The sequence below is a fragment of the Haemorhous mexicanus genome, chromosome 25 (genome assembly GCF_027477595.1).
Source record: "Haemorhous mexicanus isolate bHaeMex1 chromosome 25, bHaeMex1.pri, whole genome shotgun sequence".
In the NCBI taxonomy this organism is placed as follows: domain Eukaryota; kingdom Metazoa; phylum Chordata; class Aves; order Passeriformes; family Fringillidae; genus Haemorhous; species Haemorhous mexicanus.
The window spans coordinates 6,479,196-6,494,812 of NC_082365.1; the positions used below are offsets into that span (position 1 = coordinate 6,479,196).

At 54.8% G+C, this 15,617-nt stretch overlaps 1 protein-coding gene across 3 annotated transcripts in view; it reads left to right on the forward strand.

Annotated features, from left to right (window-relative positions):
• Window positions 1-1,576: 1,576 nt before the first annotated feature.
• Window positions 1,577-15,617, forward strand: part of PPFIA4 (PTPRF interacting protein alpha 4) — a 59,678-nt gene continuing 45,637 nt past the window's right edge. For all 3 annotated transcript variants that reach the window (XM_059867669.1, XM_059867670.1, XM_059867671.1), the window contains exon 1: window positions 1,577-1,640. The gene's annotated coding sequence lies outside the window, so the exon portion shown is untranslated. The remainder of the gene's footprint in view (window positions 1,641-15,617) is intronic.

The following is a 15,617-nucleotide window of genomic DNA, read 5'->3' on the forward strand; positions in this document are numbered from 1 at the left end:
CAGTGAGATGTTTTCACAGCTGTGGTGTCAGCTCTTGGGCCTCCTCAGGGCAGGATAAAGCATGGAATATGGACAAATCCAAGAAATCCACATTCCTTCTGCTTCCCAGGGATGGCCAGGAGCTGGTATGTCCATAACCTCTCTGCCTGACCCTATTTCTCTTGGTGTTTCTTAAATACACAAAGAGCATTTTCTCAGCAAGGAACATATTTGATTGAGAAAACTTTTGATCATCCCAGGCAGGAAAGGCCATTCCTTGACAGAAAGGCTACTCCTAATCCATCTGCTCTTAAGGAAATGGGTACAAATTAATGTGGACGGCAGTCAATAAATCAGATCCTGGTGCTCCTGCTGCACCCACCTCTTTACTTGAAAACGTTTTCCTTGGATTATCCAATTCATCATAGTTATTTGAGAACTGTATTACAGTATTATTTTTAAAAAGTGAAGCTTGTCTTGGCTTAGAAAACTCTGGCATGTGGAAAAGAGATGAAATGTTCTTGGGATAGAAGGCAGTTGTTCCTGAGTCTGGCTGGCGGGAGGATCTAGCACACTCCCTCCTCTGGTGGGTTGGAGGCATTTATGTGAGACCTGCCCAGGGTCCTCCAGGAAAAATCCTGAGGATGAGCTCGATGTCCTTCCTGGAGAGAGGAAGGTGCTGCTCTGTGATGATGCTACTGATCCCAGTTGTTCCCAGGGGGGTCACAGAAAGGAGCTCCTCGTTGGTAGGCTGGGTGAGGACTGCTGGGGGATCGCAAAGGCTGTGCCAGGGGCTGTGCTTCCAAGGGACCCCAAATGAATTGTTTGGGAAGGATAGCTCTGTGCAGGGCAGGATGATGAAGCAGAGTGGGCTTTTGGCTGCTGCCGCGGAAGTTCATGGGCGCCCTCTGTCCCAAATCCCATTTATGATGCTGAAGACATCCTTGAGGGGAGCCCGGGGTGACACATCTCATCCCGCCAGGGCTCAGAACTGAGCCTTGCAGGGTGAGGAGGGGGCTGGGGCAGAGTCCGGGGATCACTCCCTGGCTCCATCGCTGCTCCCCACATGGTGGGGGGAGGGGAGGGGGCACCCAGAGCTTCGGACACCCCAGAGTCCAGGTCTGCTCCTGCCTCCCTCCCTTCGGGGTTGGACAAGACCCCTGGGGAGTCCTGCCCCTGTGGGGACCTATAAACCCAGAAGAGGTTCCGGCCGCCAGGAGAGTTCTATGCCCATTCCAGGGGGATTGCTGTGTCTCCCCCAGGGAGGAACCTTCCCCACAAGAGAGTTTCCTCTTCCCACGGGGGCATTTCTGCCCCACCTCAGAGTCTTCTGTCCTCCCGGGGGAATTCCTGCTCCTAAGGAGGTTTCTGCCCTCCAGGAGAGCTCCCCTGGGGGGATTCCTGTCGCTCCTGAAAGTCTTGTGACGCCCAAAAGGGGGGGTTCCTCCCCTTTCCAGGGGGACCCTGTCCCCAGGTAGGTTCCTGTCCACAGGAGGACCCCCGGTCCCGCCCTGACCCCCGACCTCCGACCCCCTCCCCTAGGGGCGTGGCCGCTCGGGGGCGTGTCGAGGGCGTGGCCAGGCGGGGACGGTGACGCAGTAGGCGGGGCAGGGCGGGGCGGCAGCGGCGGCAGCGGCGGCTTCCAGCGACTTCGGCGGGCGGTGAGTGCGGGCGGGGCCGCGCTGCCCACGGGGGATGCTCAGCCCCGCGCGGGGCCGCCCGGGGCGAGCTCTGTCCCCGTGACCCCCGTGGGGCCGCCGGAAGGTGCTCCGGTCCCCCCTTCCCCCGGTGGGGCCGGATCCGGAGGGCTCTGCCCGTGTTGCCTTCCCCGGGGAAGCTCTGCTGCCACCCGGGAGGATGCTCGGCCCCCCGTCGTGGGTATGCTCAGCCACCCGGTGGGGCTGGACTCGGCGGGCTCTGCCCTTTTTGCCACCTCCCGGGGCTGCTCTGCCCTCTTCCCCCCCCACCCTCCTACTGGGGATGCTCCCCATTGCCCCCCGCGCGGGGCCGCAGTAGGATGTTCAGCCTGCCGTGCACCGGGGGATGCTCTGTCCCCCCGGAAGGGGCTGACTCGCTCCGGTGGTGCTTCATCTCCCACCCCGTTACCCCTTGGAGGGGTGTCTGAGTCAGGGTGTGCTGAGCTCCCTCATTTCCCTTGGGTTGAGTCTGAGCTGGGGAGTGTCATTCTCGCCCCGAGCTGGGTTGGAGGGGGGACTTGCTCTGGCCTGGGTTTACCCGCAGACCGAGCATTTGAGCTAGGGTTGCTCCCCTCAGTGCACTGGCCCCGTACCGAGAGCCGGGGAGATATGCTACTCCATCCCCACTGGGTGTGCAGGCAGGGGGGTGAAGGGTCGGCACGTCCCTCGAGGCCGCATGGTATGGGGGGCAGGGAGGAGGCAGTGATTCCTCAACGCGGGAGAGGGGGCATTGATTTTCAGCTGCTCTCTGCATCTGGCAGCCCCCCATATGCTCCCAAGCTGTCCCTTTGCATCCCCTCCCCTAGACTCTACCTCACACGGAGGGGAGGGCAGGAATGCGGGTGAGCCTCGTCCTCCCATGGCCTTCTCCTAGTCCTCTGATTTCCCAGCGCTGTCTCCTCCCGCCTTCCTCGGTGCTGCCTCCAGCCCCGGAGCATTCACCCAGCGCCGAGCTCTGTGTCAGCCCCACTGAGCATCTGCCTGGCTCTGAGCTCTGGCCTCGACTGGCTTGTGGGGATGCTGCCACACACATGCTCCTGGAGCTCAGCACCAGATGAATGCCTTCCAAGCTGGGCCAGCTCGGAACTGGGAAGATGGTCATGGGATCAGGTTCAGCCAAAACATTGGCCTGTGTGCTTGGGGCCGGACCAGCAGAGCATCCGGCCAGCTTGGCTAGCTCCAGCTGTCCCACGCTACTTCCCAGCCTCTGTTAGCTGTGTTCACGGGGATGCTGCAAGCTGCCTCCAGACAGCACTGTTTGCTCCTGAATAACCAGCCTTGAAGGGCTTGTTTATCCCCTCAATTGCATCATTAGGGCAGCAATTGGCTTAGGGAACTGGGTTTTGTTAAAGCTGTGCAAACCCTTCTGGGGGGGCCCTGGTTTTGGCCAACTCAGGATTGGCAAAGTGTTCATTTTAGCTCATTTGCCACCATCTGCTGGATGCTTTAATAAGGTTCTCCTGGTGGGTTTAATACCACCAAGCCACTGTGTTAGCAGGAGCTGGTCCAGAGGCAAGCGTGAGCTAGAGTTTGGGACCTGGATGAATGTGCCTGTGTGGCTTGGGAGTTTCTTGGTTGTGGTGCTGCCCACACAGCAGGAGGTGGAAAGTTGGGTGTCGTTGTGTCTCTGATGATCAGTCTGAGAGTCTCAGGTACCTGTGCCCTTGGGGCCATCATGGTGTGCTGCTCCCTGCATGTGCTGGTTGGGGAACAGGACTGATCCCTAGGGACTTCCCTGGAGATTTGTCAGGGAGCCATCAGCTCAGGTCCCTGCTGCCATCTTCCTGGCACCCTGTGGTGCTCAGGTGCCTTGCCAGCTTCAGTGCTTGCTCCTCCTGCAGCTCTTTCCCAGGAGTCAGACCAGAGGCTGTCTGAGACCAGTATCACCAGCGCGAGGGCAGGGGTGCCTCTGAACTGGCAGGTTCTTGAGACACCAGTGGTGGGACTGATGGACAGATCTTGCTTTCTGGAGTGGCCAGCTTGGCAAATGTGGGATTAAACATCTCATCTCTGTGCAACTTTGTGTCTTTGTGGTGAGTGGCTCTTGCTCTGTACCGGTCCAGCTGAGCTTGGCAGCAGCTCCAGTGCAGATACAGAGGGACTGGACAGCTGGAGATTTGTGTTCCTGTTTCAGCTGTCTTAGAAGACACCAGGGCTAAAACCCCCACTGAAACCCTTCTCATCTGCATCTTTAGAGGGACGTTTTTGCAAGTCTTGTCCTTTGGGGCAGCTTCCACTGGGGGCTGGGAATGAGAACAGGGATGAAGACGAGGCTGAGTGAGTGTGAGTTGGTGGGTCCCACTGTGCTGGGTGAGGATATGGAGGTCCTGAGTCAGTGCTGGGAAAGAGCCTGAGACTGTGCTGTAGCTGGAAGTTCACACTGGAGCTGAGAGAGTCATTCTTGGAGCCTCAGAGGGAGCTGAACTTGAATTGGGACCCAACTGGGAATACCTTTGGAGGCCTCCACTCTGTGCAACATGGAGAGGCATTGACATGAGTGTCCTTCCTCTGCCTGGGGAGTGCCATTTCAGGGTTTCCAGCAAAGCAGAAAGATACTGTATTATTTATCTAACCTTGAAACCTTAATTCACAATTAATTTCCTCCTAAAGAATGCTTTGGTGAGCCAGAGGTTTCCCAGATGGCTCCCAAAACTGAGCTGTGAGATCTCTGAATATTAACTGGAAGAGAAGGTTGTTGGATCCACTGCCCAGCTGCCCTCCTAGAGAGGTGTGAATGACAGAATGACAGCACCTTCCTTACAGATGATTTCTGGGACATTCCAGGCACCAGGTGTGGATGACAGACCTGACCGAGGCTGAGGGCTCTGCTGTGGGCCCTGCAGGTGGATCCAAGCCTTGGCCAGGCTCCTGGGGGATGTGGTTGGGAGTTTTCAGTGCTTAAAGGCCTCCTCTGTGAGCAGATGAAAGGCTTGGAGGTGGGTGCCTGTGTGGGTGTGCTCACACGGGCTGGCATTTAGCAGGGAGGGGGGAAAATATCACATGGAACAACTGCAGTGTTGGGGGACAGGTCTGTGCTTGGGCCCATCTGGAGCAGAAATTGTGGGAAATTATTCCAGGCTCTTTGCTAAAAGAAGTTGTACTCGTATAATTGGATTTTATTTCTGTTTGTTGTGTGGTCAAGCAGGTTGAAACCCGTGTGGGGACAGTGTAAAAGCCTTGAGTTCATTTGTAGGGTGAGGATCTCCTGAGGAATCAGGCTGAGAAAGCTGGGACAGTTCAGCCTGGAGAGGAGGAGGTTGTGTGGAGACCCCACAGCCCCTTCCATGGTGTGAAGGGGCTACAAACTGGAGAGGGACTCTGCGTAAGGAAATGGAGTGACAGGACAGGAGGGTTCACACTGAAAGAAGAGAGGTTTAGATTAGGTATTGGGAAGGAATTGCTCCCTATGAGGGTGGGGAGGCCCTGGCACACCACCTGGTTCCCCAGAGAAGCTGTGGCTGCCCCTGAATCCCTGGAAGTGTCCATGTCCAGACTGGACAGGGCTTGTTTAGTAGGGGTTAGTAGGAGGTGTTCCTGCCCATGTCAGGAGGTTGGAATGAGCTGACCTTTAAGGTCCCTTCCAGCCCAAGCCATGCTGTGATTCTGTGGTTTTATGAATGAAGTAGCTGCTCATCTCTCTCATTTTTGTGCAAAACTTGCTGCCTCTCAGCCCTGGGCAGCACTGGCAGTGCAGTGATTCCTGCCCCACAGGAGGATCTGGGAGCTGGGTGTCAAACCTTCTCCAAAAGCCGCTGCCCAGGAGGGGACTGACCCTGTGTCCTCCGCATTGCCCTTCCTTAGCTGAATCTTCACCCTGATGTTATAAGCAGCTCGTGGGTTGCTGTCTCCAGCTCTGTAATCCTGCAGGACTGACAAGGCTGGAATTTTTCTGAAATGCAGATTAATTTTTTTTATGCTCCTGGTTTTCAGTTCCTGCCGTGCTTCTCTTAGCAAGTGTGAGGAGGTGCCGGCTGGGTGCCTGCCTTTAATTGCATCCAAACATGAAAAAAAGAAGAAAACAAGTGGCAAATGAGAGCTTGTTTCCCCATCCTCCTGTCTGTGTCGAGCGGTTTCCAGGAGAGGGCAGTTCCCGGGGATTTTTGCTGCATGGTGCCTCTTCCATGCAGCTCCTGCCATGTCCAGCCCCTGGTGTCGCTGGTCCCGGAGGCAGAGCCGTGCCGGGGAACGTGGGCACCTCCTCCGTGGAGCGGCGAGACGTTGGCAGCGGGGCCGAGAGCTTTAAATAACGGGCGCAGGGAAGGAAGGAGGCTCCTCTTGCCCTGACTCCACATCCCGCCTTCCAGAGAGGGCAGCATCCCTCGCCAGGGCAGGATGACACAGCAGGGAAAGGGCCCCCTCCTGGAATTGCTGCCCATACGGCAGGTGCATGCATTTAAACTTCTCATTTCCACCTCTTCCTGGTGGAAATTCGTGGTGGAATTTTCTCTGCAATTCCAAATTCCCTCCTGGCCACATCAAGATGTGATGTGCTGGCACGGGGCAAACACTCTGCAGCTGTGGGGTGCCCAGGACATCCATAGCCCAGAGGAAGGAGCTGGGCTGAACATGGGATGCCTGGTGCCTGGGAGAAGGGGATGTCTGGTGCCAGCCCAACTCTCACCTTTTCAGAGTCTCATTAGTGCAGAGCATCCTCACATGGATTTTCTCCTGCCAAGGCCTGGCCTTTCTGGTTCGAGAGTTGGGAAGGTGTTTATAGCCTCACTGTGGCATTAACACAGGTGTCATAAAGCTGATGGCTCTGGATCATGAGTTAAATAGGCTTGGTGGTGGTGCCTAGAACTGCTCCCCATGCAGACATTCCCAGTGCCAGGGGCTGCGGGCACAGAGGGGAAAGATGGGCTTGTACAAAATCCATAATCCACTTAATCTACCCTGTAATTCATTGTCTGGCAGCTATAACTAAGTAGATCTGGGCTTCTTTCAAGCAGCAGCCCCAAACTGTTTTCCAGGAAAGGGTCAAAAAATGTCCAGAGGTTATTTTTGGTTGTGACTGATTTATTCACACGCTGATCAGCCAGGAGAGGAGTTATTCTGGTCCCACACTGCCCCACATAACACCAAGTGCTGTGTGTAGGTGTGGTTTCCCTGGGAGACATTGGGGGATGACACTCCTGTTTGTGGATGGAGCTCTCAGGAACCACCTTGGACCTTCTGTGTCCTATGAGCACACTCGGGGTCCTCAAATAAGGCCAGAGCCAGGGGACATGGGCTCTGTGCCCTCTCACCCTCTGTCCCTGGGGATGGACCTGAGCCCTGTGTCCTGGGGTGGTGGAAGGCTCTGTGCCTTACAATTCCTGCTCCATCCTGAGCAGTGCCCAGCTCAGTTGGGGTCTCCCTGAGTGACACCTGGATTTGGGGAGTGCAGGGAGTTGTTTCAGGGCTCTTTTGGGCATGGTGTTGTTTCAAGGCTCAGGAAGGGTCTTGCTGTCTGGGATGGTTTCTCTGCAGGATGTAGTGGCTCTGGTGCTCCTGGATTTTTCCCTCCTGTGTTTGCTTTCCCTGGCATGCTGTGAAGCTGAGCTCCTACTCTTGAGAAGGGGTGGTGGGAGTGAAGTGTGAGGGTGGCACAGCCAAATCCTGCTTTTCTCCTGTATCTGCAGAAGAGAATGTTTCTCTGGGGCATTTTGGTGTGGCCACAGCTGGTTTCTGGCTATGGATTGGGATCTGCCAGGATGGGAATCACTGGGATGTAGTGCTGCTGGAGCCTTTGCCATCCCAGTGTGCTGGTGATGTGTCTCCCACTCGGCTGAGGATGGAATCACTCTTGGCTGTGTGCCTGTGCAGAGATGCTGGCAGCAGTAGAGGTCCTGGAGCATCAGTGAAGGCAATGTGTGGCCTGGGTGCACCACTGGGTGGGCAAAGGGGACCCGATCCCCACATCTCCTGCAGCCAGGGTTGTATCTGCCAGCAGTTTGGCCTAAAGCAGGGTGGGGAGGGTTGAGGAGGCCATGTGGGGGTAGAGGAGCAGAAAACCAAAGCATCGGAAGGACCCATGGGGGTGTTGACCAACCCAAATTTTCAAGCATTGCTGCTTGGAAAACGTGGCTGTGCTAGAGAGTGGATGGGTGGAAGTTCTGGAGATTCCCAAGTCTCTGTGGAGAGCTGCTGTCCCTGTTCCTCCCCAGCATCACAGCACCTGGAAGCAGATGTGCCTTTACTGGGACGTGGGGTGGAGTCTCAGGTCACTGCCAGCGTCCCTTGGAGAGCCTCCTCCCAGAACCCTTTTGGGGGCTTGGGCTCTGCATGCACCATGTGCTCAGTAACATGGCTTTACTCATTTTAATCCATCAGATTTTAATTAGAGCCAGAAGGCTCATCTCTCCTGACCTGAGCTGTCTTTCCTTTGATCCCAAATCCAGAAAGGGTTTGCTGTGCTGCTCTTATCTATCTGACATCCAGATGTGCTACCCAGAGAGCATCTTGTGTTTTGGAGAGAGAATCTTCTCCCCAGCATCAAAACCGGGATGATAATCACTTGATTACAGCCTACACTTTGGGCTGCCATATTAAAAAAAAGAGCATTTTTTCCTGCTTTTGATCATCTGCTTCTAGTTCATTTAGTTAGCAGACTTTCACAGTGGCCATTTTTGGAGTTGGCAGCCAGAGCATTCCTGCAAGCAGAAGTGGCTTTTGTTACATGTGTCCTTCATGTTTACACATTTATGGAGAAATTTTGTCCCTTAAACTGAGGCTGCCATGAGCCCCAGCACTGCTGAGCTCTCTGGGAGCACCAGTGTGGCTTTAAAATCACACATTGTCAATAAATCTCGTTCTGAGTGCCCTGCAGCAAATGGCATCAGCCTGCACGGGGAGAGCTCTCCCACACGTCCTCCTGCTGCCTAAAAATACCAGTACTTGAATTCTCCAATGACTTGGCTACTGCACAGCCTCCATTCCTGCCTGAGATCCTGCTCAGGGCTCAGTGCAGGACATCTGCTGTGCTCCCAAAGGTCACACTCTGCCCTCCAGATCTGGCCTTTAGGTAATGCAGCAGCTGCATCATTTTGGGGGTAAAGGACCATTACCTTTACTCTCCGTGCTGTGAAGTGTGATCGTGATCAGGGGTGTGGGATCCAGGAGGGAAATGATGGCACCTTCTCTGGTGGCCACTGAGGGCTCATCTTATTGAGGAAAGGATGAGTTCTGGGGACTTCATGTTGCATCAAGCAAAATACCCTCAAAACCCTCTGTCAACTCTCTGTGTGTCCTGGGAATCTGTTCCATCCTCTTTGTAAATAACAGTTTATCTTTTCACATCTGGCTTTGAGATGTGGAATATAGAAAAGGTGGCCAGCTGTTTTGCTTTGAGAGCCAAGTCTCTGTTCACTGGGTGAATGCAGAGGGCTTGCTGGTGTTTCCAGTTCACACAGGGCACTGGGCAGACTGGTGTGCAGGCAGCAGGCTCTTGTCTCCAGCAGCTTTCAGCCTCCTGACCCTGCTGGCTTGTGGTAGAGCAGGGAGAGCTCATCACTTGAACTATGAATGAAGCCAAGGGCTGATCACATGCTATGATCTTGGGGGAAAAGTGACAAACTGGCCTTGTGGCACCGACAGGGATTTGGGAGCAGAGCTGGGTGTGATGGATGTGCAAACTGAAGTTCAGCGCAGCTGGAAGGTGCTGAGCTGTAAAACAGGAATGATGCTCTAAAGGGATGTGTTTCTTTAGGAGATCTTGGATTGAAGGTATTTGGATTTTCCTGTCTTCATCTCCATGTGATTGCCCTGTTTGCTGCTGGGAAGTTCATGAGGGAGCTGGAATCCAGCCGTGTAGGAGCAGGGGCTCAAGGAACACAGTCACAGGGCTGGCTGCTCCCTGGGAGCCCTACACCCTACTGCAACATGGTCAGGCCATGGACACAGGCATTGATAGTTCCCCCAGTCTTGCAAAGAAAATAGTGTTTATTTTCGAGGCTGGAAAGGTGAGGAAACTAGTCACCAGCCCCACCAGCTAGCAGACTCTGGCTGCTTGATTTCCTCCATTCTCTACTGCAACTTGAAGGAAATCCAACCACTGGAGATGCCAGGGAGGGGCTGTCACTGCCCTGGCCTGGGGACAAGTGTAGTGACCCATCAGGAAGAGCTGTCAGACGAAGGTGTGTCAGGTCCTCCATCACTCAGTGCCTGGACTTTCTCCTTCCAAGGACTCTTGACTCCTCATGGGCTGCCCTGCGGTGCCTCAAATTGCCAAAACCCTGGTGTGGGGAAGGAAGCAGAAGAATTTTCCCATGCTGCTGCTTGCATCTGGAGCTGTCTCTCTTTTCTCTTGGTGCAGGTGGAGAGGAGAGTGACATTGGTCAGCTCCTGTGTGGTCACTCTTGAGCTGGACATTTGTCTGAATGTGTTCTCCCAAAAGTGGGAGAATTTGCAGGATTTATCCCCTAATCATAGAATCAAAGACTCATAGAATCATTAAGGCTGGAAAAGACTTCCAAGATCATCGAGTCCAACTTTTGACTTAATACTACCGTGGCCACTAAACCATGATCAGAAGCTGCTTGTGAGCCCCCAGTTTAACCAGTCCCTGAGGCAGCTGGGACCTCATTGTTTCCTTTTGCCCCTGTCTGTCCCCCTGGCATGAATTGAGGCTTATTATTCTGATGCAGCTGCTGAGTGGAGTGCTTTTGGTGGTACCCAAAACATCTGGAAATATGAGAGGACTTCCAGGCCCAGGGCAGGTGCTGATGATGCCAATAACCAGAGCAGGCTGGCAGGGGAGAGCTGGTCCAGACTGGTGGTGGGAGGAGAATGCTGAAGGTGATGGTGGCAACTGGGATGGCTTTACTGCCTCTATGTTTTCCTCTGAAGGAGACAAGTCTGGGTTTGGAAGAGTCCAACCTCCGTGCAGGCACAGCTCCCAACTCCCTGCTGCCCTCGACCTTACTCTGGGAGCAAATGTGTGAGGTTTTACTCTCACTTCTTGCTTCCCAAAAAGTGAATCTTGTCAGATTCAGAGGGCTCTAGCCACACCGTGGCTGTGAATGTCGGGCAGAGCAAGGCTGGGCTGGGGGAGCCGGGGCCGTGCCTGGGGTTCTGCGGGGGGAGGATGGAGCCGTGTGTCCACAAACGCAGCTCTTGGGAGGCGCTGGAGGCAGACGCCAGGAGAGGGGGCTGCCGCCGGAGATTCGAGCGGCTCCTGCTCCAGAATTCCCGGCACGGCTGCTGCAATTCCGGAGGGATCGGCGGGGTGGGAGTAGGACGGGCTTTGTGTCCGCGCCGGGAGCGCGGGGACAGCGCGGCTCCGGCCCGAGCTCCGGCGGGGATGGAGCTGCCGTGGCTGGAGCGGGAGCGGGCGGTCCCGCAGTGCTGCGTGACGGTGACGGTGACAGTGACACAGCCCCGACACTGCCCTCCCTCTCGGCAGCGCCGGGGCCGTGCGAGGCCGCGGCCGCCCGGCTCAGGGTGGTCTTTGGGGCTCACAGAGACGGGTGTCCCCTCCTGGGTGGTGCCAGCTGCTGTTTCACTCGGGATGCTGGCGGTGCTGTGGCACCGCAGGAGTGTCCCTGTTCCTGTCCTCGAGCAGGCACAGCAGAGAAGAGGTGACGGGAGGGCGGGATCAGCGCCTCTGGGAGGATGTTTCAAAAGCTGGGGGGGTTTTACTGTGTCTCTTTGGGACTCGCTTGTCAGGGGTGGGGGATATCCCGGGGCTGCTGTCACCTGCAGTGCTGTCACCCTCCTGACAGACACGGCCTCTCAGGACCCCAAATTCCTCACAGGTCACCCCAGGCACAGCTCTGGAGGTCAGCCCACCTCTGAAAGCACGTGGCTTTCAGAGCCATTCTCTGGTGGTTACTCCCCCACTTGTTCTCTGTCTGTTCAGCTTCCCCCATCATATCCGTGTTCTCATCACTCATTATTTCTCTCCAGGTGAAGGCTTTTTAATAACAGCTGACATTTCAGCCATTTTTGAGTAATTTCCTTTCTTCTACTCCAATTTTCTTCATCTTCTTCATAACTAGGAAGCCTTTCTTTGTCCTTGGCCAGAGGGGAGATGTCTGTTATTGCCTCTGTTATCATATTCCAGGAGGTTTGATCGGGTTAATGAAAATCCTTCTGGTTTTTTTTTTTTTTTTTTTTTTTTTTTTTTTTTTTTTTGTGTGTGTGTGTGTCACTTCCACTCCCATCTTCTTTACCCTGTTTTTTTAAGGAAATTAAACCAAAAGCCTTGTTCCATTGTGGCCTTTACTCTCCCCCTGCTTGCTCTTGAGTGTGTTGGTCTTTGATGGGGTGGAGAGCTCAGAATGCTCAAAGGTTTGTGATGGTTGTTATAGAGGACAGAGCCAAGGAACACCCCAGAGGGACGTGGGACACGAGGCCAGTGGTGTAGGACCTGGGCTCATTGCCCAGAGAACAGGGCTGTGAATCCAGCCAGGAATATGAAGGACAGCAGGGCTGTATCCCCCAGCCCATGAGCTGGGATAACAGGCCACAGCACCGGACTATTTGTGCTGCACAGCAGCTTTTCCTGAGCTCAGGAAGGGATTCAAAGGAGGATCTAGCCTCACAAATGCAGGGTTAGCCTGGGATTCGGGAGGCCTAGGCTGTGTTTGCAGGTGCAGACTCAAACGTGGCTGTGCTTGAGGGCTTTTCCTGCAGCAGCAGGAGCTGCAACTGCTTTAAGCTGGTCTCCTGGAGTGTAAACTGCAGTGACAGGGGAGCCAGAGGAGATTTTCTGCTCCTGCCCATGTTACATCAGGGAGAAGCAGTAGAGCTTTCCCAGTGGCTGCTGCAAAATCTAGTTCCTTTGGTAGTAATGTGGGTATTGAAGCAGTGCTGGTGAGGGAAATCTTGGGAGTCCTGGGAGAAGCACAATGTGGAGTCAGGAGCTCAGGTGTGTCAGTGGAAAAGGACCAAGGTGCTTGTTGGGGTGTCCTTCGAGCTTGTTACCCTTTGCAGCAAAGGATGGCGCACCTCTTGTGTGTGTCCCCTCCTGTCCCAGCCCAGCCTGGGGACAGGGATCACCCCTTCCAGCTCAGAATATTCTGTGAGTCTGTGCCAGGCTGGGGAGGAGAGTTAGCTGGGAATTCGTGCAGCCTGGAGAAGCTCTGCTCACACCTCACTGCGAGGGAGCAACATGTCTGCCTGGCAGTTCAGCTAGGGACTCCTCTCCTGTGCAGGTGAGTCCCTGCTCCTTGGCACCAAATCTGCTGTGGAGCTGCACTCTGAAGGTTTCCCCCTTCCTTCACTTTGCATTTACCTCTGGTGTTTATTATAGCAGCCTGTTCTGCTGATTTCTCTTCAACCAGGCCTGGCTTAGCCCCAGGCCCTTGCCCAGTCATACTGCTGGAGGAGATTGGATTTGCCATTCCCACCTCCTGGTCCCTGGTCCCTAGTCCCTGGTCCCTGGTCCCTGCCTGGTCCCACCTCCCTGGTCCCTGGTCCCCACCGTGGTCCCTCCCAAGGTGGGGAGCCTACTGGGTGACACCCAGCACAAGGGCACTTGTAGTCTGGCAGTGGGTCCTTACCAGGTCCCCACAGGGTCCCTTCTGCTGGGGGACCCCCAAACTTGTGATCTCAATAGAGGGGGATGCACAGAGGTGGCTCCACATCCCAGCTCATCCCATGTCCTTTTCACCTTGCTTGTGCTCTACTGAGCACAAAGGCCTGGTGGGAAGACAGGCCCATGGTCACACATGAAGCAGCTCTTTGGGCATGGTTTGGAGCAAGGTTTTGTGTCCAGATGTGAGAGAGACCTGGATAAACAGAAAAGGCCTTGGCAGTGACCCCTACTTGTGCAGGTGCTTCCTCTTTACAGGAAGCATTATGGGCTTCCTTTGTTCTCTCCAACCTCTCTTGTGATGGTGGTGAGTTGGGCTCTGTAATTGAGGAGATCTGAATAATCCACTGAGGAAGCTGCTAATTTGAAGACATGTCTGTAATAATTAAATCATTATCTGGAGGGAAGAGAGAGCAGATACCAAAACGGGGCTAATTAAAATCCAAACCCAGGATGACTTGGGCTCTGGGCCAGAGCAGAGCAGAGTCTGTGGGGATGTCTTCATGTGTAATTGCTTTTCAGAGCATCAGTCCCCACCAGAAAACCCATCTGTTTCCCCTCAGGAGACTCAGACTGACCCAGAAACCCTCTTGCCTTGCCCTGTCCCATGTTCCCCCGACCAGACACAGCTGGAGGAGGCCACATACTTTGCAAAGGGCAGAGGAAATGGTGAGACCTAGTTTGGGAGAGTGTTTGGTTCTTGAGCTTCAGGAACTAGATTCCACCTTATCTCATTTCAGCCCTCAGAACTGGCTGATGCTTTTCAGAAATCCCTGAGAGCAAGGAGCAAGGTGGGCTTGGATCCATCCCTGCTCTATGCATGGAAGGATTTGAACTTGCAAAGGTGCAGAAGGGACCCAGTGCCTGGGAGGAAGGTGGCTTTGGCTGTAGGGAGAGATGAATCCTGTTCAGGTTCACTCCACATCTGGGGTGGAAGCACCCTGGAGAGGCTGTATGGCTGTAAGGATGCAGAACACTGCTGGATGTGAGCCCAGCCCTGGAGCTCCCTGTCGGCTCTCCGCAGGTCCATGCGGGTGAAGGTGGCTCTGCTGAGCTGAAGGATGGTGACCAACAACTGTGGTTGTGATGTTGGAGGGGGGAAAGGGCCTTTGGACAGCACCTCATGCTGTGCCATGGGGGTGGGAGATCTGCAGGGTGGGTGTTAATGTACATTCCCAGAGCTTCTGGGAGTGCTTAGCCTGTCAAGCCCAGAGTCCACCACGTTTTCAGAGTCCACCATGCTCTTCATCAGGGCCAAGCACTTTGCAAAGGGCAAGGCACAAAAATCCCACATACCAGTTGGATGCAGGGTAAATTCCATCCTTCTGAGTGCCTGCACTGGGTGCATTCCCAGGGAGCTGCTGCTGCTGTGTCTGCATGGGCTGAAGGTCCTCTCATGGTGGTGGCAAGGTCTGGAATTGCTGTATTTTGGCAGGGCACTGATTGTAGCTGTCCAAATCAGAGCTGGTGAAGATTAATTGGTGCATTTACCCAGAGGAGACAAGGTCAGGGGGCTCTATCAGGTATTCACATGTGAGCATGATTCAGTAAATGTCCCTGGATCAGCATGACAGGAGAAGGTCACCTCAGGTGGGCTGGTGCCTGCAGGCAGCTCTGAACTTGGGGAGGTGGGAGGAGGGCACAGGAGGCTGGGCTGGGAGCCACTTCTGCTTGGGTGAGCATCCCACCAGTCCTGATATGTGCTGGTTTTTCTGCCTGTGCTGCCCTGGGGGGGCTGCAGCTCTGCAGCAGCACAGCCTGGCACTGCTGAGTGCTGGGCTCAGGGAGGGCCTGAACCTCCCCAGCCAGTACTGCTGGAGCTGGGCTCTGCCTGCTGCCACATCTGCAGGAACAGGCACTGGGGGGGTGTGCGAGGTCCAAAAGTGTGTTGTAAAAGAGCCAGAAATTTAAACCTGTCTGTAGAAATGGTCACTAAACCCTCTGGGAAGCGTTGGCTCAGCTGCTGTTCTTGGGTCGTGTGTGGAGAGAGATTCCCAAGCCCCACCTGTGTCCTTTTGCCTTGTGAGCTTTGATATGCTCTTGGCTTTTAACAGAGAGCACACAACATCCTCAGCTCAGGCAGCAGATGTTTTCCAAGGCATTGGGATGTCCCCTTTCCTTCATCTCCCCCCCTCAAGGGAGTTTAAGGTGTCCTGGCCCTCATGTTTTTGAGTGTCCACAGGAGCAAACAGGGGGACCAGGTAGAAAACCACCCCACCTGCAGCTCTTCCCACCAGCGGTGCACCAGTATAATCACCCACATTTCATTCCTTTGAAAGCCTGCTGAGCTGCAGATGTGTCCCTCCTCTCCTGGTGATGTCTCATGGATTGGCCAAATCCTGCTCTAACCTCCTGAGGTGGTTCAGGGGATTGTTCCTGGGGCTGGGTTGGACAGGGATTGGAGCAACCTGGGATAGTGGAGGGTG